The sequence below is a fragment of the Polypterus senegalus genome, chromosome 1 (genome assembly GCF_016835505.1).
Source record: "Polypterus senegalus isolate Bchr_013 chromosome 1, ASM1683550v1, whole genome shotgun sequence".
In the NCBI taxonomy this organism is placed as follows: domain Eukaryota; kingdom Metazoa; phylum Chordata; class Cladistia; order Polypteriformes; family Polypteridae; genus Polypterus; species Polypterus senegalus.
In genome coordinates, this window is record NC_053154.1 from 127,170,504 (window position 1) to 127,195,049 (window position 24,546).

The 24,546-nt window shown below is 38.7% G+C and overlaps 1 pseudogene; it reads left to right on the plus strand.

Annotated features, from left to right (window-relative positions):
• The first annotated feature begins 715 nt into the window (after positions 1-715).
• LOC120535270 lies at positions 716-23,005 on the plus strand (annotated as a pseudogene).
• The last annotated feature ends 1,541 nt before the right edge of the window (positions 23,006-24,546 follow it).

Genomic DNA, 24,546 nt, shown 5'->3' on the forward strand with positions numbered 1-24,546 from the left:
GCATTTGGCAGACACACTTTATGTGCTACCAGCTCTTAAAACAACAACAAGCGACAAGCAGAACACGCAGCTCGCCAGCAGCAGCAGCAGCAACAAGGCAGAAGATGATCCGATCACTGCTCCTTAACGTGCGTTCATATCCCCCAATAACAACGCGAGCGGCAGAGACACAAAGTAGCAAAAGGACAGCTGCTGTACAGGCTTTTAAATGATCGATGCACAGCGCTACAAAGAGAACATGCAGCTCGCCAGCAGCAGCAGCAGAAAGACATCAGCTGAACGAACGGCATTCTCCTTAGCGTGAGTTCAGCCGCCTCACCTTCACAATGCGAGCAGCGTTATTCGTCCTGCAAGAAAGAGATTTAAGCATGCCCAGGGCCGGAAATAAAGGACAAGTATTGCTTTTAAAAGTGAAAATAATATATACTGCTCAAAAGAATTAAAGGAACACTTTTTAATCAGAGTATAGCATAAAGTCAATGAAACTTATGGGATATTAATCTGGTCAGTTAAGTAGCAGAGGGGGTTGTTAATCAGTTTCAGCTGCTGTGGTGTTAATGAAATTAACAACAGATGCACTAGAGGGGCAACAATGTTCCCCAAAACAGGAATGGTTTAACAGGTGGAGGCCACTGACATTTTTCCCTCCTCATCTTTTCTGACTGTTTCTTCACTAGTTTTGCATTTGGCTACAGTCAGTGTCACTACTGGTAGCATGAGGCGATACCTGGACCCTACAGAGGTTGCACAGGTAGTCCAACTTCTCCAGGATGGCACATCAATACGTGTCATTGCCAGAAGGTTTGCTGTGTCTCCCTGCACAGTCTCAAGGGCATGGAGGAGATTCTAGGAGACAAGCAGTTACTCTAGGAGAGCTGGAGAGGGCCATAGAAGGTCCATAACCCATCAGCAGGACCAGTATCTGCTCCTTTGGGCAAGGAGGAACAGGATGAGCACTGCCAGAGCCCTACAAAATGACCTCCAGCAGGCCACTGGTGTGAATGTCTCTGACCAAACAACCAGACAGACTTCATGAGGGTGACCCAAGGGCCGCATGTCCTCTAATGGGCCCTGAGCTCACTGCCCAGCAGCATGCAGCTCGATTGGCATTCACCATAGAATACCAGAATTGGCAGATGCACCACTGGTGCCCTGTGCTTTTTACACATGAGAGCAGGTTCACCCTGAGCACGTGACAGAAGTGAAAGGGTCTGGAGAAGCCATGGAGAACATTATGCTGCCTATAACATCATTCAGCATGAGCAGTTTGGTGGCGGGTAATTGATTGTCTGGGGAAGCATATCCATGGAGGGTCACACAGACCGCTACAGGCTTGACAAAGGCACCTTGGCTGCCATTAGGTATCAGGATGAAAACCTTGGACCCATTGTCAGACCCTATGCTGGTACAGTGGCTTCTGGTGCACGACAATTCCTGGCCTCATGTGGTGAGAGTATGCAGGCAGTTCCTGGAGGATGAAGGAATTGATACCATTGACTGGCCACCACACTTTCCTGACCTAAATCCAATAGAACACCTCTGGGACATTATGTTTTGGTCCATCCAATGCCACCAGGTTGCACCTCAGACTGTCCAGGAGCTCAGTGATGCCCTGGTCCAGATCTGGGAGGAGATCCCCCACAACACCATCTGTAATCTCATTAGAAGCATGCACCGATGTTGTCAGGCATGTATACAAGAACACAGGGGCCATACAAAGTGCTGCGTACAATTTTGAGTTGCTGCAATTAAATTTTGGCAAAATGGACTAGCCTGCCACATAATTTTTTCACTCTGATTTTTGGGGCGTCTTTGAATTCAGGGCTCTGTAGGTTGATCATTTTCATTTCCATCAAACGATGTGGCATCCTTTCGTTCCTAACACATTACCCAGTCTATATCAGTATAGATATCCAGGAGGATTTCTTTTTCCCATTGAGATCTGATGTGTTTTCAAAGTGTTCCTTTAATTTTTTTGAGCAGTTTATATGTAACAATTCCCATGAAAATAACAATCTCTTTAAATTGTTTATCCGGTAAACCAAACCTGGGGGTGGGCAAGCAAAGTAAGCAGGGGTCAGAGCCCCCTAGTAAAAATAAAAATCAACATTTCAGTGCTCACTTTGAAGGGAATCTTATACAGGTAGTATTATTAATTGAGTAAAGCTCTGTATTCTTTGTATCCTGCAGGGATTTTACACAATATAGGCAATAATTACAAAGGAGCAAATAACTTACAGTCTCCATAAGATAATACAGGATGATTTTTTTAACTTACTAATTAAAAAGACACATCATTTCATTTATAGTCATTAATCAATAAGCCTGACTAATCTTAGAAAGTGCTAACAATGATTGGGGCTATATAATCCTTGACTGGTACTCTTCATATTCAGAACCAGTTTATCTTACAATTGGTACTGTACATACGTAGCACATATATTTCAAATACTTTAAGACGATTGATTGTGAACGCAGTATCTGATTGAAGTGATGTGATATGTAATTAAATTTTATTTGGTTATATTTTTTCAGTATAATTATTGCCAATTAAACTTCAAATCCATGTCTTCATTTAATTGTTTTAATAGTATTAAAAGACAGCCTGTGTTAAGACTGAATACAGTGAAACTATGGTTTGTAAATAAAATCAACCTGGTGTGGTCCTTGGCCAGCTTGTTATCCCGGCCAATACCCCCAGTCCGCCAGATGGAGCCCTCCCTGCAGTATGGAGGTGCCCCGAAGACCAGCAGGGAGTCATGGACTATGTAGCTTTTATACACGACCCTGCTGGATACCACAGGGGCCACAAGAGGGAGCTGCAGGGAGGACCGAAGTATCATTTGTGCCCTATAACCCGGAAATACGTCATAGGAAGAGCGACGTGCTTCCGGGGTGAGGAGAATGACTTGTACCTGACCCAGAAGTGATAGAGAATCACATGGACTGGGGATTGGGAACACTTCCAGATCAGGGTGTATAAAAGGACTGTGGGAGCTCCCAGACGGCGAGCTGAGCTGGGTGGAAGGGTGGCAAGGTGTCTGGGAGTGGTGGATTGTATTTGTATTAGTGATTAGTATATTGTTATATGAGTATAGTGGAGGAGAGGATGCTTTGCGCACTGTGGCAAATTAATAAAGTCAACATTTGGACTTTTATCTGGTGTCTGGAGTCTTGGACAGGGGTTGAAGGGAGTGATAGCGCCCCCTATCTGTCACAGTGGCATAGCCGGCAGGATATTTTGGCCGTTCGGTTGGCAGAGGACCTGTACATAAATTTTCTGTGGGCAGAGAACCCCAAGACAACGGCATTCAGCCTCACCACAACATCGCTGGAGCCTACCTTCAACAAGTCCAGAATGAGAAGAAAGAAGGGCAAGCAGAGCGACAATGCCAGCGGAAGAGCCATGTTTGCAATGGCCGATGCTCAGGAGGAGTCACGGAGTGGCCTTACCAGTCTGGAGAAACTTCCAGGGACCAATGATCGATCTGAGGTACGTGCTGGGAACATCCTCGACAACCCATTCAAAATAACACACTTTGTCCCGTGCATGTACCTTGGAGATGATCACCTGGAGGCTCCACGGGAGAAAGGAGTCTGTCCTAAAGACAATGGCACGCTCCTGTTAGAGCCAGAGCACATGGAGGAAGACTTCCACATGTCGGTGGCCGGCGAGGGACACGTTAGCAGCCCTGGTGCTTTCTGGGAAGGAGGAGGTCCGCGTCCCAATGTTTGCGCCTTCGAACCCGAAGATACGGACTTGGACTTTCCGAAGGGGAAGGAGGAGGTGAGTGAAGCACCGCTCAACCCAAAAGAAGGTAAGGAGGGCCGGGAAATGGCTGATCGGGATGTCGGAAAATTAATTAAGACAGACCGCAGTCCGCCGAAGGAGGCGACCCGGCCCTCGACCAAAAAGAACTCCAAGTCCCAGAAGCCTCCATGAGACCCATCAGAGCACGTGCCAGAAGCGGGCGTGCTAATGGGCTCCCGGCCAGCAGGTAAGGAAGGAAGCAAGTCTAACGCCGGCTGAAGTAAATAATATTGTTGACTTGCGGGAACTCGAGAAGCTGATCGAGACCGTACAAAGTTTCTTACAGGTCCTGGTGAACATTGAGAAGATCGTCGGGGAGTTGGGAGCAGCGGCCAAAACGACTTTAGAGAAGGTGAGAGCCTACATGCGGCGATTTGGTGGGGAGCCTCCCGTAATACATGATGCGGCGGTACACGTAAGCAAGACCCGTACCGTATATAAAGAAATAGGGACACAGATTGAAAAGGCCCCACGTATAATCAATAGCGGGTGCCAGACAAATGCGTGCCCTACAAGAGAGGCCGGATCGTTGGCCGAGTGAATGGGGGAAGGGCCGATCAATGCGGAGCAGCTGGACAGTGCTGACTCCCGGTGAGGCGGCCCTAAAGACGCCGCCACTGGTCATTTATAAGTTTAAAGGGGTGCAGACAGTAAAGGGTCTTACTTTATTTCATAGAGAGACTCAGACTGTGGACAAGCCCCAGATGAAACAGGAGATCACTAAAGTAAAACAGGGGTCTCCTGACAAGTCAGAAAAGGGTCATAAAAACATAAAGGCGGCCGGGGAATTCTCCTCAACGGAGAAAGGGGCAGACCCAGAAGTACCCAGGTGCTTCAAGTCCCACCGAGAGAGACTACCAAGGAGACCGCGGCTGTGCTACGAATGACGCAGGCCAGGCCATGAGTGGAGAGGTTGTCCTAGGAGGGCAGGAGATCAAAATATTTATGCTTACACTGTTCCTCCTAGGTTTGTACGGGAGTGTCAGCTGCATCGCTGAGGTCCGTCCTTTGGATCCCTTGTTTTCCACTGGGGGAGGAGTACTGTGGTCTTTGGCCGGCTTGTCAAGCTTTTTAAAAGCTCACACACATTTCTTATCTGTTGCATAGCATCATGCCATTTTTATGGTCACTATAAAGGAACTTCATGCATCTTTGGTCAACAATGTGCTTTACAATCCTTTACTGATATTTTGCTTACATTTTTGGGAGTATATGCAAGTTAACTGAATCACACAGAGTCACATAGTAAAGGAGAGGTGGGACCTGATCCAGCAACCTTATGGAATAGTTCGCTGCCTTAGCATTTACACTTTACTACCTGAAAAGCATACTTTTTAGCCATATATGTAAAATAAATGTACCTAGTTATTTCACATAGCTGTTTATCATTCATCTGCTATTATTATAAAAAGCAAAAAAAAAAAAATTGCTGGCTCTGAGAAATTTACAAGTCTTGCTTTAGCAATAGATTCTTATCCTGTACTTTTATACCAGACATCATAACTCTACAAATTCCACTTATTTATTTTGCAAGGGATCCTCTTAAATTAGATGAACACATTAATGTGATCGAAACTGTAAACTGGCATGTTGTGCAACAGTGTGCCCATAGATGGACTTTGTGGAGACAATACATCTTTCTAAAAGAAGCAATATTAAGTAAGTTCTTCAATGCAACAACTTCAATGGAGAAGAGCAATCAGACACCATGACTATCAATAGCTATTCTAATTCATTCATCAAAGCATTGTCTCTTTTAATAGATAATTAGATGAGGTAGACAAAATAAATACATGAAAAAGATCTCTAAAATCACTTATAGTCAAGACACTACACTTTTTTCCCTAAAATTTCAGGAACTTAATTGCGTAGAGCATAAACTAGACTTGACCATAATTTTCTAATCAATTCATAGCAAATTTCCAAGCAAGCAGTGCTGTTAACAATCCCATAAAGCAAACAATGCAAACCTATTGTAACTTATCATGACATGACTTTAGTCAATATAACTAAAGACAACAAGGCTTATAAGCTTTGCATTATGGGAAGGAAAAAAAAAACTTCCATAACTGTGAATCCTTTCTAGGCTCAATTGACCCATTCAGTTGTTTTTCCTGCTGCAACACAGTTACAGAGTAAGCAGTTATGGAAAATGAATAAATGAAGGAATAGAGCCTGAAACTTGCACATAATAAAAAACAAATATAAAGTATTCAAAGGAATAACACTGTGGCTATGCTTATGCACAGTGTCAATAAACATATGGAGCCCAATTTAAATACAGTACTTGTTGTAGCTCTGTGTGCCCCTATTTATTTTTTTCCAACAATGTGTTCACATCTTTTTGAGATGTCTTGAACATTCTTTACATATCCATCTGTTATACGGTGATAGGGTTCCATGAAGCATTAGGCACTAAATGGCACGTTTGTATCTTATATTAGGGTAACAAAATGGCACAATGTAATTATTGTTACTTCTGAGTTGTAAGTAGCACACATTTAAGGATTAATCCATGTAATATAATGCCTCTTAAAAACAAAAGAATGGAGAAATATTAGAATCACTTGTTTGCAACAACTTTACTCTTTTATAAACCAACCTAGACCAACCTTCAAAAACTCCCAGTTACTAGTATTTGCATCCATTGGTTGATAAAGGAATTGATGCAAAAGATCATGAAACCATAATGATTTGAATGTTCTACTATCCTTTTTTTAAAAATTACTTATCTATTATTATGGATAAGAAATGTTTAAAAGGAATTTACATAAATACAATTCTTATTAGATAATTATGCCTATGTCTTAACACAGTGAAGGAAAAAATGTTAAAATGTATCTACACACGAGTTTCTGAACTTTATGCTTACAAGATACATAACATAAACGTGCATTGACAAAGGAATTTCATAAGATCCTGTCTTCCTGAAACTAATGCTGTTTTCCAATAAACGTGTAAGACTTCTGCCAGATAACTGACTTGAGACAATTAAATGCTACTTTTGCATAATCCCCATGAGTTCCACATTTAAACACTCTCTTTTTTCTTGCATTCATGTCAGTAGCACAGAGCCTATTTAAATGGCCCCTTGGGAATGAGCACCTGTTTGTCTCTTGTTATGCACAAGCCCTACTGTGAGGCTCTTTGTGTACAATTGAGAGCAGGCACTTTATTCGTTTCCAGAATTAAAATATTGCTTTCAACTGATTTCAGCACTCTTTACTCTTTATTATATCTAATGTTATAACATTCGTGATTAACATCATTCATTATTACTAAAGATAGGTGTGTTTACCTACATTGTAAGAAAAAGGAATACAGTACCTTATTATTCAATATACTTAATACTGTGATTTCTGAGATAAACTACCTTGTTCTGTTTAGGCCTTGTAAATTAAAATGAGATAAGCTGACTTCAGAGTACAGTAAAATAATTTCATTAAAAAACCTTTATTGTTGGATTAACAAATGAAAAGCAGAACTTCTGAAGTATTTAAAGCATAAGCAATTTTATTAATCATGAAAATTAAAAAATGTAGTATAAAAATAATTATAAAAATAAGTAAAATGCATTTAGCAATTTATCCTTCTAGGAAAACTCACATCAATATACAACTTATTTGTTTTTATTTCATCTATTTGTAAAACCTTTACCATTGAGACATAAAAATATAAATTATTGTTAAGTGTGAATTGCTTATTTAACCACTTTTTCTGCTTATTGAGTGTTGAGTAATAAAATGCACATTGCATGATTAAATTAGTGTTCCTATTGTTTTATGTATCATGGACATATAGCACAAAACAGACTGATGTTCATATTTTTAAAATATGCTGTGTGAGATGTAGTAAATGCTACATAGTATATAGTAAACCCCTCTGTTAGCATAATTCCAGTGCTTTATTTGAACATCCATTCTGCCATCTTGTGGTAATTTCTGCAGCAGTTCATTATCTTAAATAGTCCTTAACTAGAACACATGTGGAGATCTGTAACTATTAAATTGGTATCCTAAAATTCCAGTTTTATTTTGTGTTTCAACATTTCATTCAAAGTTGCAATTCAACTGTAAATTATATATAGCATTTTAATTTATATATGGATGAATACAGCACAACTTAAAGAAGATTCACATTTGAAAAGCCATTTTAAAATGAATATAGTGGTTACATTAATATTTAATCTGACAATTTATTTGTTTATGTGTTTTACATAGTACTTGCCTGGGCACTGGTTTTATGTAACCTTGAATTAGATATGTGGATTTAAAAAAGGAAGGAGAACATTTATTACCATATTTAATGATTTTTTTCAGAATTCAATCTCATTTTCTTTTCTTTTTTGTGCAGCTTTAATCATTATTTATCACAATTATTCACAGCATCCACACTGTCCTGGTTTCTTTTTTATATTTTGTAGATTTTGCATTATCACATAAAAATGGTGTCCAGGACTATGTTGCTTAACATCACATAAATCCTTAATTTATGTTAGTAAATGTAATATATGAAGTTTTAAGACATTTATGGGTACAGTGTAGAGTCTGGGACTTCACACCCTGGTAAAAAATACATCAAAAAATATTGTGCAATATCTAGCAGTGCTCACATGCTGCCAAAGTTTTAAGAGTTTCTACTTGTAACATCACATCTTCATACCATGTTCTGCTCTTGGTTAGAGTTTTGGGAGAAATATGTGTTTTTTTTTTTTACCGTGTCCTGTTCGGCTTTGAAGCAATCAGAATTGATGTCTGAATGCTGGCGACTAGCCTTACAGTTTTTCTCTCAGGTGGAGCGTTACAGCTTCTGCTGACGTCACGCCTGATACCAAAACTTTATTAAAAATATTTTCAGATGTTTTTAAGATTTGAACTGGACACGGAGACAAAAGTGAAAGAAAAGAAGAGAGGGAAGGAAGAGATGGAGGTAAAGGGGGAAGGGGGGGGGGGTTTCGTATAGAATAAACATTAAATGAACCAGAATCCGCTTCTAGACCTGCAGAAAGAGGGGGTCGGGGTGGAACCACAAGACAAAAACATTGCTGCATCAGCTACATGAAGATATATAAAAGTAAAAATGTTTGCTGACAATCATACAGTAATTATTACTAAGGCATTTAGGGCCAACCACAACCTTAGATCATGTGCTGAAGATGTCCAAGTCATACTCCATGTGAGCACCTGTGTGCGTACGCACGCTTGTATGTGTAAGGTTTCTCTATAGGAGCATCCAATAGTGAGTGTGAAGGGCCACAGACCTGCCCCCAAAACGTCGGAAGATGGAGGGAGTTCTAAGCCCAGAGATCCAGAGGTCACCCCAGAGCGGAGACCCCAGGGAGGCCGTCACCAGAGAAGCCCCAACCCCCACTCGAGAGGCGCAGAGGATCACCCCGGGGGGCCACAACCAGCAGCCGGCAGAGTCCGGGAGATATCAACGGCAAGCCCTCAGGCCGCCGCAGCCGCTCACCCCGAGTCGGCCAGGCCCGGAACCCAGCAGCCCAGGACCCAAGGGCGACCCACCCCGCTGAGGACCCAACAGAGCCCAGGGAACCAGATCTCACCAGGCAGCCACCGGGAGCGACCAGACAGATGCTTAAGGCAGGGGGAGGGTAGGCAAAGATGTTGTAGTATTGCCAGATGTCCAAGGAGAGGGGAGGAGTCCAAAACCCCACCTGACATATACAGTCACACACAAACACAGTCATACACTCCCTCCCTCATGCTCTCACATACACATACAACCCAAGACTTACAAGGATGTACGCCAGACACCCATTCACACTCCCCATACACACCCTACCTAACTCTGGTCCCGGTGCTGCCGTACCTGAGGTACAACCATTCCCGGACGCCAGAGCTAGCCCCATTCCGCAGGGTTAATAGTGAGCAGGCACCCCCGTCCAACGCAGAGCAAAGCAACTCACCACTCCAGACCACAGGCAGACGGCCAGCTCCCACTCCTAGCCTCCAGCCCCGGGCAGCTAACTGAGAACAGAGGTGTAATAAGACCTCTAGTCTCCCTCCGCCTGCTCTAATGTAATGTTGGTGTGTGTTGATAAGGTGCATTTTGTGGTTGGGGGGGTGCGGGCAGTGCCGGCACCATGTGGCCTACACCAGCTGATGCCAACACACAGCCCCACTTCCCCAAAACTCTCCGTGACTAGGTGCAGTTTAAAATTGGAAGTGGACACCGGCACTCGGAGTGAGGCTGAAATTTCCCCCCACCGGATGCCGTTGAGTGTGCCCACTCCCAAGGCCCTAAGTGTGCATTTGTGTGGAATGTTGTTTGTGGAAGTGTGGGAGAAATATGTGAGTTCACTGTTGATTAATAGAGCAGCATGACGGTGCAGTGGTAGAGCTGTTGCCTTGCAGTGAAGAGACCAGCGTTCATGTTCTGGGTCCTCCTTGTGTGGAATTTGCATGCATTTGGGTGCCCTGTTTTCCTCCCACAGTCCAAACAACATACATATTAGGTGTATTGCCAATGCTAATTTGTGTCTGGTGTGTGTGAGTGTTCACCCTGTTATGGACTGGCATTTTGTCTGTGGTTTGTTTCTGCCTTATGTCCTATGCTACTAACCCTGCAAGCCTGGTTACAAAATAACCTAACATGACAGTTGATTAATCTCATTTTTTTGTGAAAGTAAAAAAATAAATGATATATTTAAATTTCATATTACTTACTTATTAAATGCCTCAGATTTAAATGTTCAAAGTTTAGGAGATGCATTTAACAAGTTTCTGATGCGTTTAAGGTTGAGAAAGGATTACATCAGTAATCGGCTCTGAGGCCTTTCTTATTTGCAATGGTGATGGAAAGGTTGATAGAGGAGATTAGACAGGAGTCTGCATGGTCTATGATGTTTGTGGATGACATTGTGATCTGTAGCAAGAGTAAGGAGCAGGTTGAGGAGACCCTGGGGAGGTGGAGATATGCTCTAGAGAGGAGAGGAATGAAGGTCAGTAGGAACAAGACAGAATACATGTATGTGAATGAAAGGGAGGTCAGAGGAAGGGAGGTGAGGATGCAGGGAGTAGAGTTGGCAAAGTTGGGTGAGTTTAGATACCTGAGATCAAAAGTACAGAGTATCAGGTAGTGTGGAAGAGAGGTAAAGAAGCAAATACAGGCAGGTTGGAGTGGGTGGAGAAGAGTGCCAGGAGTGTTTTGTGACAGACGGGTACCAGCAAGAGTGAAAGGGAAGGTCTAGAAGACAGCAGTGAGACCAACTATGTTATATGGGTTGGAGACGGTGGCACTGACCAGAAAGCAGGAGACAGAGCTGGAGGTAGCAGAGTTAAAGATGTTAAGATTTGCATAGGGTGTGACGAGGATGGATAGGATTAGAAATGAGTACATTAGAGGATGGTTTGGAGACAAAGTCAGAGAGGTGAGATTGGTTTGGACATGTGCAGAGGAGAGATACTGAGTATATTGAGAAAAGAATGGTAAGGATGGAGCTGCTAGGTTAGAGGAAAAGAGGAAGGCCTAAGAGGAGGTTTATGGATGTGGTGAGAAGGAACATGAAGGTGGTGGGTGTGACAGAGCAAGATGCAGAAGACAGGAAGATATGGAAGAAGATGATCCACTGTGGTGACTGGTAATGGAAGCAGTTGAAAGAAGAAGAAGAAAAAGATATAGCAAGTTTCTAAAGCCTTTAAATAAAGTAAAACAGCAAAATGCAAATTTCTGATTGAGGTGATTTTTTTACATCTGTACTAATAAAAGGCAAAGCCCTCACTGACTGACTGACTGACTCACTGACTGACTGACTCATCACTAATTCTCCAACTTCCCGTGTAGGTAGAAGGCTGAAATTTGGCTGGCTCATTCCTTACAGCTTACTTACAAAAGTTAGGCAGGTTTATTTCGAAATTCTATGCGTAACAGTCATAAATGGAACCTACTTTCGTCCATATATACGGCTATAGCCTGCAGCTCGGTTACTGTGTGAGTGCCTGCCCATATAAGGTCGTCTGTTGGCAGCAATCCAGTAGACACGCTGCCGCTAAATATTCGCGGGTGAAGGACTGTGCTTATGCAAACGAAGATGAGATAGTCATGGATGGACTAGTGTTTGGCACAAACCCAGTGAAAGTGTGAGAGAAACTTTTAAGTGCCGGGTCTTAGCTAACATTAAATAAAGCCGTGGACTTCACAAGATCACACGAGATACCACAAGCACAGCTGAGAACCTTCGATGTATGTACTCCGAGCGGCTCACATGAACTGACTTTGAACACAGTACGCAGAGAACAAGCAAGAACTCCACAGAGCGCTGAACAAAAAACACATTACACAATTGAGAAGGCAGCAAAAGAATATGAAGCGAGTGACGCATACAAGCATATCCATAAGTGCAGCTACTGAGGAAACAAAGCACGGTGTAAACCTTAAGTTTAAATTAAGCTCATAGACACGCTGCCACTGGCGTTTGCCATGCCTACGACGAATACGATATTCGCGAGATACAAGTTTAATGAGAAAACGCAGGGTATAAACAAGACTTTTGATCACTTTGTAACGGAGTTAAAATTGCTGTAACGGTGTTAAAATTGCTGGTGAGGGACTGTGCTTATGCAAATGAAGATGAGATGGTCAGGGATAGAATAGTGTTTGGCACAAACTCAGCAAAAGTGTGAGAGAAACTTTTAAGTGCTGGGTCTGAGCTAACATTAAATAAAGCCGTGGACATCGCAAGATCGCACTAGATAGCACAAGCACAGCTGAGAACCTTCGATGCATGTACTCCGAGCGGCTCACGTGAAGTGACTTTGCAGGACTGGGAAAGGTAAACCCATGCATGCAGTGTGTGATGTAACAACCCTCTGACGCTGAACAAGCCTTTTGTACACATATCAATAGAAAAGCAAGGTGTAAAGCTTAAATTTAAATTACATTCATAGACACGTTGTCGCTAAATATTCGCAGGCAAATCCACAACTTAATACCGGGAAAGCCTGTTAAACATCTTAGATTCACGAGTACCGATTTTAGTAGTGATCACTTCGATGAATGAAACCTGTTCAAAAAACGCATTACACAATTGAGAAGGCAGCAAAAGAATATGAAGCAAGTGACGCATACAAGCATATTCATAAGTGCAGATACTGCAGAAACAAAGCACGGTGTAAACCTTAAGTTTAAATTAAGTTCATAGACAGGCTGCCGCTGGCGTTTGATATGCCTATGACGAATACGATATTCACGAAATACAAGTTTAACGAGAAGATGCAGGGTATAAACGAGACTTTTGATCACTTTGTAGCAGAGTTAAAATTGCTGTAACGGAGTTAAAATTGCTGGTGAAGGACTGTGCTTATGCAAACGAATAGAAAAGCAGGGTGTAAAGCTTAACTTTAAATTAGGTTCATAGACACGCTGCCGCTGACTTTTGTCATGCCTAAAACGAATAAGATATTAGCGAGACAGATCACACGAGATAGCACAAGCGCAGCTGAGAAGCTTCGATGCATGTACTCCGAGCGGCTCACATGAACTGACTTTGTTCTGGCTTTAACTACTGTGAAATAAGCAGACATAAAATGGAAACGTGAGTCTGTGCCTTTTAATAATCTTGAGAGAGAAATATGGTGGCAGCGTAGGTGATGGAACTGTGCCGAAAGTCACGCCAGTTTGCTGTTAAAAGTTCAGGACGCGGAGATGCTAACACGAAAGGAAAATGAAGGGTCTGAGACCACCACTGACATTAAGCCTCGATGCTAAAGACCTGGCGAAGTCATGGAGAACATGGAAGGACGAGTTCAGATTATTCACAGAACTTGCAATGCCGGAGGCAGAGGAAAACACTAAGGTCAGATTATTCCATTATCTTATTGGAGAGAGCGGCAGAGAATTGTGTCAGGCGCTGACTGGTGATGTAAGACCTGATGAGTTAACCATGAGCTTGATGATACGTAAATTTGATGAACATTACAACCCGAAAATAAACAAAACTGTAGAGAGGTACAGATTTTTTTCAAGAAATCAGGCAAGGGGAGAAAATATAGACAACTACGTCACAGATCTGAGAGTGTTAGCAGGCACATGCAATTTCGGGGAGATTAAAAGTTCCCTTATACGTGTGTGCGGAACCAGTGATGCAAGTTTAGAGAGGTGCATACAAATATGCAGAGCCACAGAACTGTCGAAGGAGAACAGCAGAACAGTCACAAGAGGTTCTCTATTCTATACTTCTCCCGGTGCGTATCTCTAAACCCTCCGTGCAGGAACATTATCATAAGGCTTAACAATCCTATTGTTACACCTTCTACGTGCACCCAACATTCCTTATTATGGAGTCTTCCTTGCTTTACCGCTGGCTGCTTATTTCCATTCACCTTCCCAGCTCTTTATTTAAACAGTTTTCCTTCTCACTTTTCCACTTCTTCACTGTCTTCTCTCTTTTCGTTTAAAATACGCACCTCCTTGCCTTTAACGATTTGGGTAGTGAACACTTCGATGAATGAAACCTGTTATCTTTACAACGGTTGACAAACACGGAATGTAACTTGAACACAACACGTCCTCCAAATACGAACCTGATTGAAAGAAATAATGATAATCAAATCCTTGATGACAGCAACACTCATAACAGCCACAAAACAATTACATTGACAATCAGGTTATGTTATTTTTAAAATGTTTCCTTTTCTTTTTCATAACTTCTTTAACACACTACTTCTCCACTGCGAAGCACGGGTATTTTGCTAGTTATTTAATGTAATGAAATAAAGTGACAGGTCAGGGTTATATTAGGCAAAGATAGGGGAAAATTATTTACAAGAACATTCATTTGAACCTCTTACTTCCAGAATTTTTGCTATAGTGAAAACCACTCACAATATCTTATTCGGATACTTTTTAAAGGCTTCTGCTACAACTACATGCTTGCTAGATTATTCCAGATTTCCTCAACTATTTGTGTCAAAAAGTTCTTCTGCGATTTCAGTTTTAAGTACACTTCCTCTTAGTTTTCACCAGTGTTGTCATTTATTTGTTTATTTACAACAGTTCTAATGTGGTCAATGTTGAAGACCTGCATTCAGTCCTCTGGCAGCCTCCTCTGCTCAAAGACAAAGAAATTTAAGTTCTTGAGAATGTCAGAACAGGACATACTCTTTAGAACTGGGATGCAATTGGTTGCTGTTATTTTGCACAGCTCCAAGGGCTGCTTCTGTATTCATTTTTGTAGCAGTAGTTTTTATATTCAAGAGTTTATACAAAACAACCTAATATTTTATTTGTCTATTTAAATGCTTTTGCTTAAAGCTTAGAAGAAGAGAATATTGCATCAACATCTACAACATTTTCTAGATGTTGCTTCCTTTAAGGCAGTGTCTCCCATCTAGTATTTATAACGAGTGCTTCTTTTGCTTATGTATAGCACTTTGCAGTTTACTAGGTTAAGCCATGTTGTAAAGATTGCCCAGGTCTTTTTGAATATTTTTGATGCCACCTCAGTATCTGCTGCTCTTTCAATGTTAGTATTATCTATTTCACAATTTTACTAACTATACCAGAATCCATGTAATTTGTAGTAAAGTTTCAAGGACAGACCACTAATGGACTGACTCAACTTATGACTTTACCTTATGTTAGGCTTTTATCTCTGATCTGTACTTTTTGTCTGCTGTCAGTTAACCAACTTGAGACCCACAATTGTAGACTACCCGTTATGCTAATAGCTTTGAGTTTCATTCTTCAATGTTGTACTTTATCAAAGACTTTTTAAAGTCTAAGCAAATGATGCTGTATGTTTTGTCTTTGTTATCTACTCCAGTAGCTTGCACAAAAAATGCAACAGATTGGTTTGGCAGATTCTTCCTCTCATAAACTCATGCTACTATTTATTTAGTATATGATTTTAATAAGGTGCCTTTATGATGTACAGTGTTTCTTATTATAATTCCATTATTTTGCCTTATATAGGACAAATATTTATTGGGATAATTTTCAGGATCCATTTTATCACCCTTCTTTTAGACTGTAATGATATTTGCAAACTTCCATTCATCAGGTTGTTCAAATTTACACTACTTAGGAAAAGCAGGAGTCACCAAATGAACCAATGCCAGTGATGACAGTGGTGCCCATTCCGAAATATTACTTTAACTTAAAAGACTGGGTTGCTTTATAACATATGGCATGAGATACAGTCACTTTCTTTTTATTGGTTTCTTGCCAATCTCTCTTACCTGTTGTTCAACATTTTTGAGAAGATCAGTGCACAAGAAAGAAACTCCCACCAATGAAATGAAACTACATTCTAGGCTATGCTTAATAAATCTTACAATTAAGTTTACTTCATGTTTTCTATATCTTTTTACTAGTATATTCATCTTTGAATGTGGACAGTTACTTTTACAGTATGTTAGTGAACATGCCTTTTCAAGAATTTTGTTGTATGTTATACTGCATTTACAGTATGGGGGTGGTCTTAACTTAAATTATTCATGATTTAAAGTGTTATCTTTGCAATGTACGTATATTTTATATTAAACGCATACTCTTATTATTGTCTTTGTTTTTTTCAATTAACATTACTTAGATCCTTCAGAGAAAGAATGAGACATCAAGTTTTTGTCATTGAATAGGCTCTTTTCAATATGAATTTATTATTACTATTAATATTATTATTTGTATTTAATATTTCACTGAAATAACATTTTATATAATTAATTTTTCTTAACTGTAACATGACTTGTAGGGCTTTACTTAAACTACCAACTAAGCAGGTTTCTTACGATAATGGCGAAAGTCAATTTATAATTTTAAAAAGGAATCTCCTTAACATATATAATTCATTTAATGAATGAATTAATTAATTAATCAAATTGAAATTTTTTAATGAAAACATTTAAGCATTTATTCAAAATTCCTATTTATTGTATCCTTGTGTATGCAAATAATGGAATATAACTATCCAATCAAAGTACAACTTCAGTTTTTCCAATGACAAGTAATCTAGGGAGAACTTTTTTAGTGTGCCAAGAGCAAATAACATAGATAGTTTGTGAGCAATGGAGAATGTTATTTGCTGTTTTGACGTAACCCAATTTGGGAGGTGATTATAGCTTGAATTAAAACAGCCTTGAGCAATGCATTCAAAAGCTGCATTCCTGTTGCCATTTTGCTCATTTAGTTTTAATTTTCCATACCTGTGTCTTCTATGCCACACCAGTTTGAAGATTAATACTATTATCATTATTTTTGCTGTTTATGTTAATGTTGGATTATTAACTGTATTATTAATCCCACCCCCTATTTATGACAAGTCAGTGCGAAATTTAAAAACATTTTAATTAAAAACTGCTCTTGAAAAAAATAAAGAAACATACAAAAGCTGAATACAGTGCAAACTGTAATTTTAGAAGAACACATATACGAGGTGCGATCCAAAAGTTCCCGGAATGCATTTATTTTGCAGCCAGAAGGGTTTGGTTATATCAATGGCTGCTAGATAACAGTTCAGGTTGTCCTTGAGAGCTATTATCACGCGTTATAACGTCAGTGCAGTTGTTTTTCAAGTCACAGTTCTCGTTTAAACTTCGGTTGTGTCTGTGAAGGGTTGTTCATGAAAATAAGTGATGTGAAAGACCCAAAAAAGCTCGACAACTTCACTGCAACACCAAGTCAATGCTCATTTGCTTCTTTGATGTGAAGGGTGTCATCCATAAGGAATTTGTGCCACAAGGAGAGACAGTGAAATTAGCATTCTACAGGGATGTTCTAAGGTGTTTGCGAAATCGAATTCGCCGAACACGTCCTCAGATGTGGGCTGACAAATCATTTCTTTTGCATCACGACAATGCACCAGCTCACACATCTCTGATTGTGCGCAGATTTTTGGCTTCTACAAAGTTTACTACCATTCCCCACCCTCTGTACTCCCCTGATTTAGCGCCGTCTGATTTTTTTTATTTCCTAAGATGAAGATGAGGCTCAAGGGATGCAGATTTGAGACGGTGGAGGAGATACAAGCGGTAACAACCGCCGTCTTGAACACACTGACAAAAAACGACTTCCAGAGGTGCTTTGAAAGGTATCAACTCAGCGGGTGACTATTTTGAAGGAATTGTTCACCATTAATTGTTATTTGGTGTGTATGCTTTTAAATAAATGCATTCCGGGAACTTTTGGATCGCACCTCGTTAGTCATCAGATGTAAGTCGTGAAAATAATATGAAACATTATAAATGGACAGTTACATTGAATCAAAATGTTCATTAAGTCAGAGGTTGTACTGATTTATTAAATGCTCCCCCACCCCAATGGTAGAGACAATTAAAATACTGTCTGTTTTGCCACTGCTCATCCCATTTCTGATATTGCATGTTCAATTACTACAAACCACAATGGGAGATGGAATTGAAAATAGTTTTCAAGTTAAGAAATTGCTAGGATTAAAACCCATTGGTTGCAAATGTCTGCAAATACTAAATTAGAGATCCTGAACAACAGATTTCAGATGTCTGCATTACTAATTCTACATATTTAAAACTTTGGTTGCCAACCTGCAGAATAGAGGGCTGCTGGCATGATGCTAAGACTTTGCAACAGCCTCCCATTTTCTTACTAGAGACTCACTAAAAATATATATATATATACTGTAGTTAAATTAGGATTTACAAATAGAGTACTGTATACTGCACTAGATTAAATAAATACAAATAAATTTTCTCTTTTGAAAAATACTTCTTTTTTTAAATAATTATAATGCCCTGGTAATGCTGTGTTTCGAGTCACTACTGATTATCACAGCAAGGCAAATGGACTGTGATTAGAACGTATCTCTCATGAGAAGGAATGTCCTCTTTGATCTCAGGCATGTAACAACAGTGACATATCCTCTGAGGCCGAATGCTCTAGTGAACAGAAAAATACATGCGCTTTTATAGCATAATAAAATTGTTTGCAATACTATATAAGTATAAGCATGAGTGCACATACCCAACATACTGTATGATTTTGGAACTTATTTTATGAAATGTTACTCTTTGCATTGGTTTTCATTGCAATTTTAATAAGGGCTGAAGAGCCTACATGCGAGAGATGGGGACATGCACATCCTCCACTTTTTATGAAAAAAGGAGATGTAATTATTGGAGGAATTTTTTCATTTCATTACACATTAGAAAATAAACTGTTGTTTGACCGTAAGCCAGAAATTCCTAAATGCATTAAGTAAGTATAATTCTTGATAAGATTTACATTTGTGTATTTTGTATAGTGAGAAACAAAAAATGTGAAACAAATTAACACATAAAGGCAGTTATATGCTCATTTCTTAGAGTAATGATAGTTCATGCTTCTCTTCTCTCTCTACAGTCTAATTCAGAGGTTAGAAGATTTTCAAATTGCAGCCACAATGATGTTTACAATTGAAGAAATTAACAACAGGACAGATATTCTGCCCAATATTTCACTTGGTTACAGGATTTATGATTCTTGTGGGTCTACTGGAACTGCTGTTAGAAGTGCACTAGAACTTATGAGCAATGTAGAAGGAAATTTCTCTGAATTTTGCCTGAGGTCTTCTGTTCATGCTATAGTGGGCCATTCAGCTTCTTCACCAACCATTGCAATTGCCAGGGCTGTTGGACCTTTTCATATTCCACTGGTAAGATTAACTTACTAGAAATACAAATATTCTAAACCTTCATTTGGGTACTTATCTGAAAATTAGAACCATAAAATATTTTTTAGTTTTCTCACTATTTAAACTATAATGCTGAAACACTCTTGTAATTACTGTACACATAAATAACTTAGATGACTGCTACATGTTAAAGATGCAGACATATCTTAGAAGTGACCCTAGAAGTGGGCTGCTTCAATTCTGCATGAAAGGAAAATAGTTGTATACTCAGAGGAAAGAGAAAGAGAGTGAGGATAAAGACTAGTAGAGGGTAAAAGAGTGAACAAACAGAAAACAAAATATACAAGAAGGGTGACAATACATGGGGAGGAACGGGTGCAATGAAGTAGTTATAAGAGAGTTAAGAGTGTAAGAAGTAAGAATAAAAAGAGTGAAGAGCAGAAAGGCAGTACAAATTTTTATTTTAGAGGTATGTAACACATTCACTAACATTAGATTATAGAGGAAATAATTGCTATTTCAATTTTACAGTGGATAAAAATACATGACATTTGTTGGCCACCACATTTCCATTTACAAAATTCCATGTCTCACACTTGCTAATCACACATCTTACAAACAATTCTGCAAAAAAATAATCTTATGATAGACATATTGCTGCTTATAAATAAGTTTGTATATTGTAATTGGACACAACTAATTACAAAATAAAAACCAGTTTATGACTTTACAATTATAAATTGTGAATGTAATTTGGCTTTCTTTAAAGACAAAATTATTAAAATAAAAATTGCACGTGGTACAAAATTATAAACACAATAATAATAAAATGCTATCTTTCAAAATAAAAATGATTAAGACAATGATTAATAATAATAACATGCAGTGTATACACATATATTGAAAAACAGAAATACAGTACTTTTAGAGAAGAAATCAGATCAGATGTCATTACCCCATTTAGTTAATTTGCTATCTAATTATACTTTCAGTGTCTTCTGTTACCTAAAGTATATATGATATATGGCTTTTTTGTGAAGTCACATAATACAGTAATGTCTAAATAGATAGACATGCTGTATAAAATTCTTTTTAAAAGAGTATGTTATAAATTTCTAGACATGACATTTACTGACTTTTGTTTTACACAGATCAGTTATTCTGCTAGCTGTGAATGTCTCAGCAACAGACAGGATTTCCCTACCTTTTTTAGGACCATCCCAAGTGATTATTATCAAAGCAGAGCTCTGGCACAATTGGTCAAGCATTTTGGATGGACTTGGGTTGGGACAATCAGAACTGATACTGATTATGGCAACAATGGCATGGCCACATTTCTGTATGTGGCCCAGCAAGAGGGTATATGTGTTGAATACTCAGAATTAATACATTATGGCAATCCACGGGAAAAATTTCTGAAAGTTGTGGAAGTTATAAAAAGATCAACATCAAAGGTTATTGTGGCATTTACTTTTGATTTTGATTTAAATGTCCTCATTAAAGAACTCTTACAGCAGAATGTGACTGGCCACCAGTGGATAGGCTCTGAAGCTTGGATTTCTTCCAGAGCTATTGCCACCAAAGAAAATTTTAGAGTTTTGGGTGGGGCAATTGGATTTGCAGTTCGCAACTCAGCAATTCCCGGTCTGAAAGAATATATACTTAACATACACCCATCGTTCTCACCCGGATGGAATGATTTCTGGCAGGATGTATTCAAGTGCAGCTTGAACTCCCAAGAAAATACAACTTTATGTACACTTTATGAAAATTTAAAACAAGTAAGCAATGACTACACTAATCTGTCTGTGCTGAGAATCAACTACAATATGTATAAAGCAGTTTATGCCTTAGCACACTCTGTGGACAATTTGTATAAATGCCAAGAGGGTTTAGGGCCTTTCTTCAATAAGTCATGTGCAGATAAAATGAGGATTCAACCATGGCAGGTATGTACATAGTAGATGAGTTTAAGGACACTTCATTTACAATGTAAAAAAAAATAGCTTCAGTTTTTTAAAATCTTTATTCACTTTAAGGTTCTACATTACCTGAAAATAGTTAATTTCTCAACTTTAAATGGAGAAGATATCTACTTTGACAAAAATGGGGACCCAGTAGCACGATATGAATTGGTAAACTGGCAAATAAATAAAGATGGCCTCGTCCAGTATGTACCTGTGGGGCTGTATGATGCATCTTTGCCAAAAGGACATCAGTTTATAATTAACAGTAGCAGCATTATCTGGGCCGGTAATCAAGCGAAGGTCAGAGACAAAAAATACTTTGACTTGCCTTTCTGGGTACACAATGCTTGTAATTAGAATACTGAAATATTTATTCTGTTCTTAAAGGTGCCAAAATCTGTCTGCAGTGATAGTTGTGCAGCGGGCACTCGAAAAGCTGTACAAAAAGGAAAACCAATCTGCTGTTTCGATTGTGTTCCGTGCTCTGAAGGAGAAATAAACAATATTACAGGTAAAAGAATTAGGGAAAAGTGTGGAAACATTTTACCTTAGTATAATATATTTCAGTATTGTCTACCTATTTCAGTACCTACTTACCCTAGACAGTATTGCATGGTAATTAACTATAATGTAGACAACAGTAAAACAACATTTTACCCTAAAAGTAACATAATTAGAAGACTTCTGAAATACATTTTCTTGTTTTTTGCAGATTCTGTGGACTGTATGAAATGCCCTTTGGACTATAGATCAAACAAAGAAAAAGATGCATGTGTCTTAAAAGATATTGAATTCTTGTCATATGCAGAAATCATTAGTTTAGTACTAGAGGCCTTTTCTTTGTTTGGAGCAAGTGCAACAACAGCTGTCATGGTTGTTTTCTATAAACACAAGGAGACTCCAATTGTTAAGGCAAACAACTCTGAACTTAGTTTCCTGCTTCTGTTTGCTTTAACTTTGTGCTTTTTGTGTTCACTGGCATTCATTGGGGAACCCACCGAGTGGTCCTGTATGTTGCGGCACACTGCTTTTGGAATCTCCTTTGTGCTGTGCATCTCTTGTGTTCTGGGGAAAACTATAGTTGTTCTGATGGCGTTTCGAGCAACATTACCTGGTAATAATATTATGAAGTGGTTTGGGCCAGCTCAACAGAGGTTAACTGTTTGCACTTTCACAGCCATACAAGTGCTCATATGCACTCTGTGGCTATCAATATCACCACCTTCCCCTATCAGAAACATGAAATATTTTACAGAAAAAATTATTTTAGAATGCGATATAGGGTCTGGGGTTGCATTTTATGCTGTCTTAGGATATATTGGGTTTCTCTCTGTTCTGTGCTTTGTTCTTGCTTTCCTGGCTCGGAAGCTGCCAGATAACTTTAATGAAGCCAAATTCATCACCTTCAGCATGCTGACATTCTGCGCAGTTTGGGCCACCTTCATCCCAGCTTATATTAGTTCACCTGGGAAATATACAGTAGCTGTAGAAATATTTGCTATTTTAGCTTCAAGCTTTGGGCTCCTTTCTTGTATATTTGTTCCAAAATGCTACATTATTCTGTTTAGGCCAGAAAATAACTCAAAAAAACATTTAATGGGTAAAATGGTTTCAAAGTCTCTGTGAAAATTAAATGCAAAATAATAGACAGTAAATAATTAACTTACTTCATTGTACATTAATTTCAATAGGTACCAATAACATATAGGATATAGAAATTATTTAATATATCAAAACTGTACATTTATAAGTTATTACTTTGTACATTATAAACTGTATTTATGTTGAGTTCATTTTATTAAAATAAACTGGTAGCATGTATTATACTGGTCTAAAGCAATAGATTTAAGGTTAAACATTTTCTGCTTAAATAATTTTAATATAGAAACCTTTTTATCTAGGATGACTTATTATGTCTAGATGATGTTACAAACTTTGTCCCAATCAGTTACAGTTACTTAATTTAAAAAATTATTCTTTTAGCTAACTATTTTGGTCTCTATAAGTTATTATATTGCTTGAATTAGCTATCAAATATTGAGTGACATTAAAATTCAAGTTGATATAGAAAAATACACTTTATAGCAAAGATTTTCTGTACCTCATTGATTCTGCAGAGTTTTTCCATATTGTAAAATATTCATTCTTAGTTAATTCAGCTTTTCTCTTGTTCTCCCATGGTGCCAAATTTCAACCCGCAGTTGTCAATTTATTGAATCTGTTTAAGATTACTTTTTTACCTGCTCCTGTCCTTGTGGATAACAACTAGAAGTCTTTTAAATAACATTCTGGTTACCCGAAACTCATCAGCTGACAAAAATATACAAAAAATACAACTTGCATGGAAAATGGGCTTTTAAAGTTCTAATCTGATAGTTAGAAGGGTTTCAAGATGGCTTAATGTTGCCACAGAATCTGAATGACAAAAATCTGTGCACGAACTGAGAAAAATAATGTTGCAAGAAAAGCAATCGGCACTTTCTCCATTTTCAGGAACCAGGGACTTTTTAGAAACTCTGGAACTTTTACAGCATTACTTTTCTTTGCATGTCACATATTTTGTATAAAGGTTACAGTTCCTGTTGTGCGGTGGGAACACAATGCACAAAAGTGGCCCAGGGCCTACATCATTCTAAAAACGTATTCATTCCTTGAAAACAAAGTTCCTATTGTGGGAAATGCCTCATGTTACATGGAGAGAAAGAACTGAACAGGATAAGAAAACACTGTATAATTCTTCTTTGACCAACACTATTACTAATACAATTTAACAATATTTTAAAATATTAGCACCCTCAAGATTTATTCAGAACAATAGCTAAGGTGAAAAATGAGAAATGGAAACTGTCAATATATAATCTAATTTCCCTAGCAATGATTTAATGGATTTCTTAAGTAACTCATTTTGCAATCTATCTAAAAGGGTTGAGATCTAAGCAATCAACATAGACCTCAGTGTTAATTTTTGCAGTGCATCATGTATTGGAATGTATTTTGTAAAGCATGTCGTAATAAATAAATTGCATTTATCAATCGAACAGATGACTCATCACAAACATTTGTAGTAATAAATTACATTACTACATCTCTTGTAATGACAAATGCAATACCTATTTCTCTCTTATATGCCGTTTGGTATGGGATCCATAAAAGCAGTGCTAATGTTT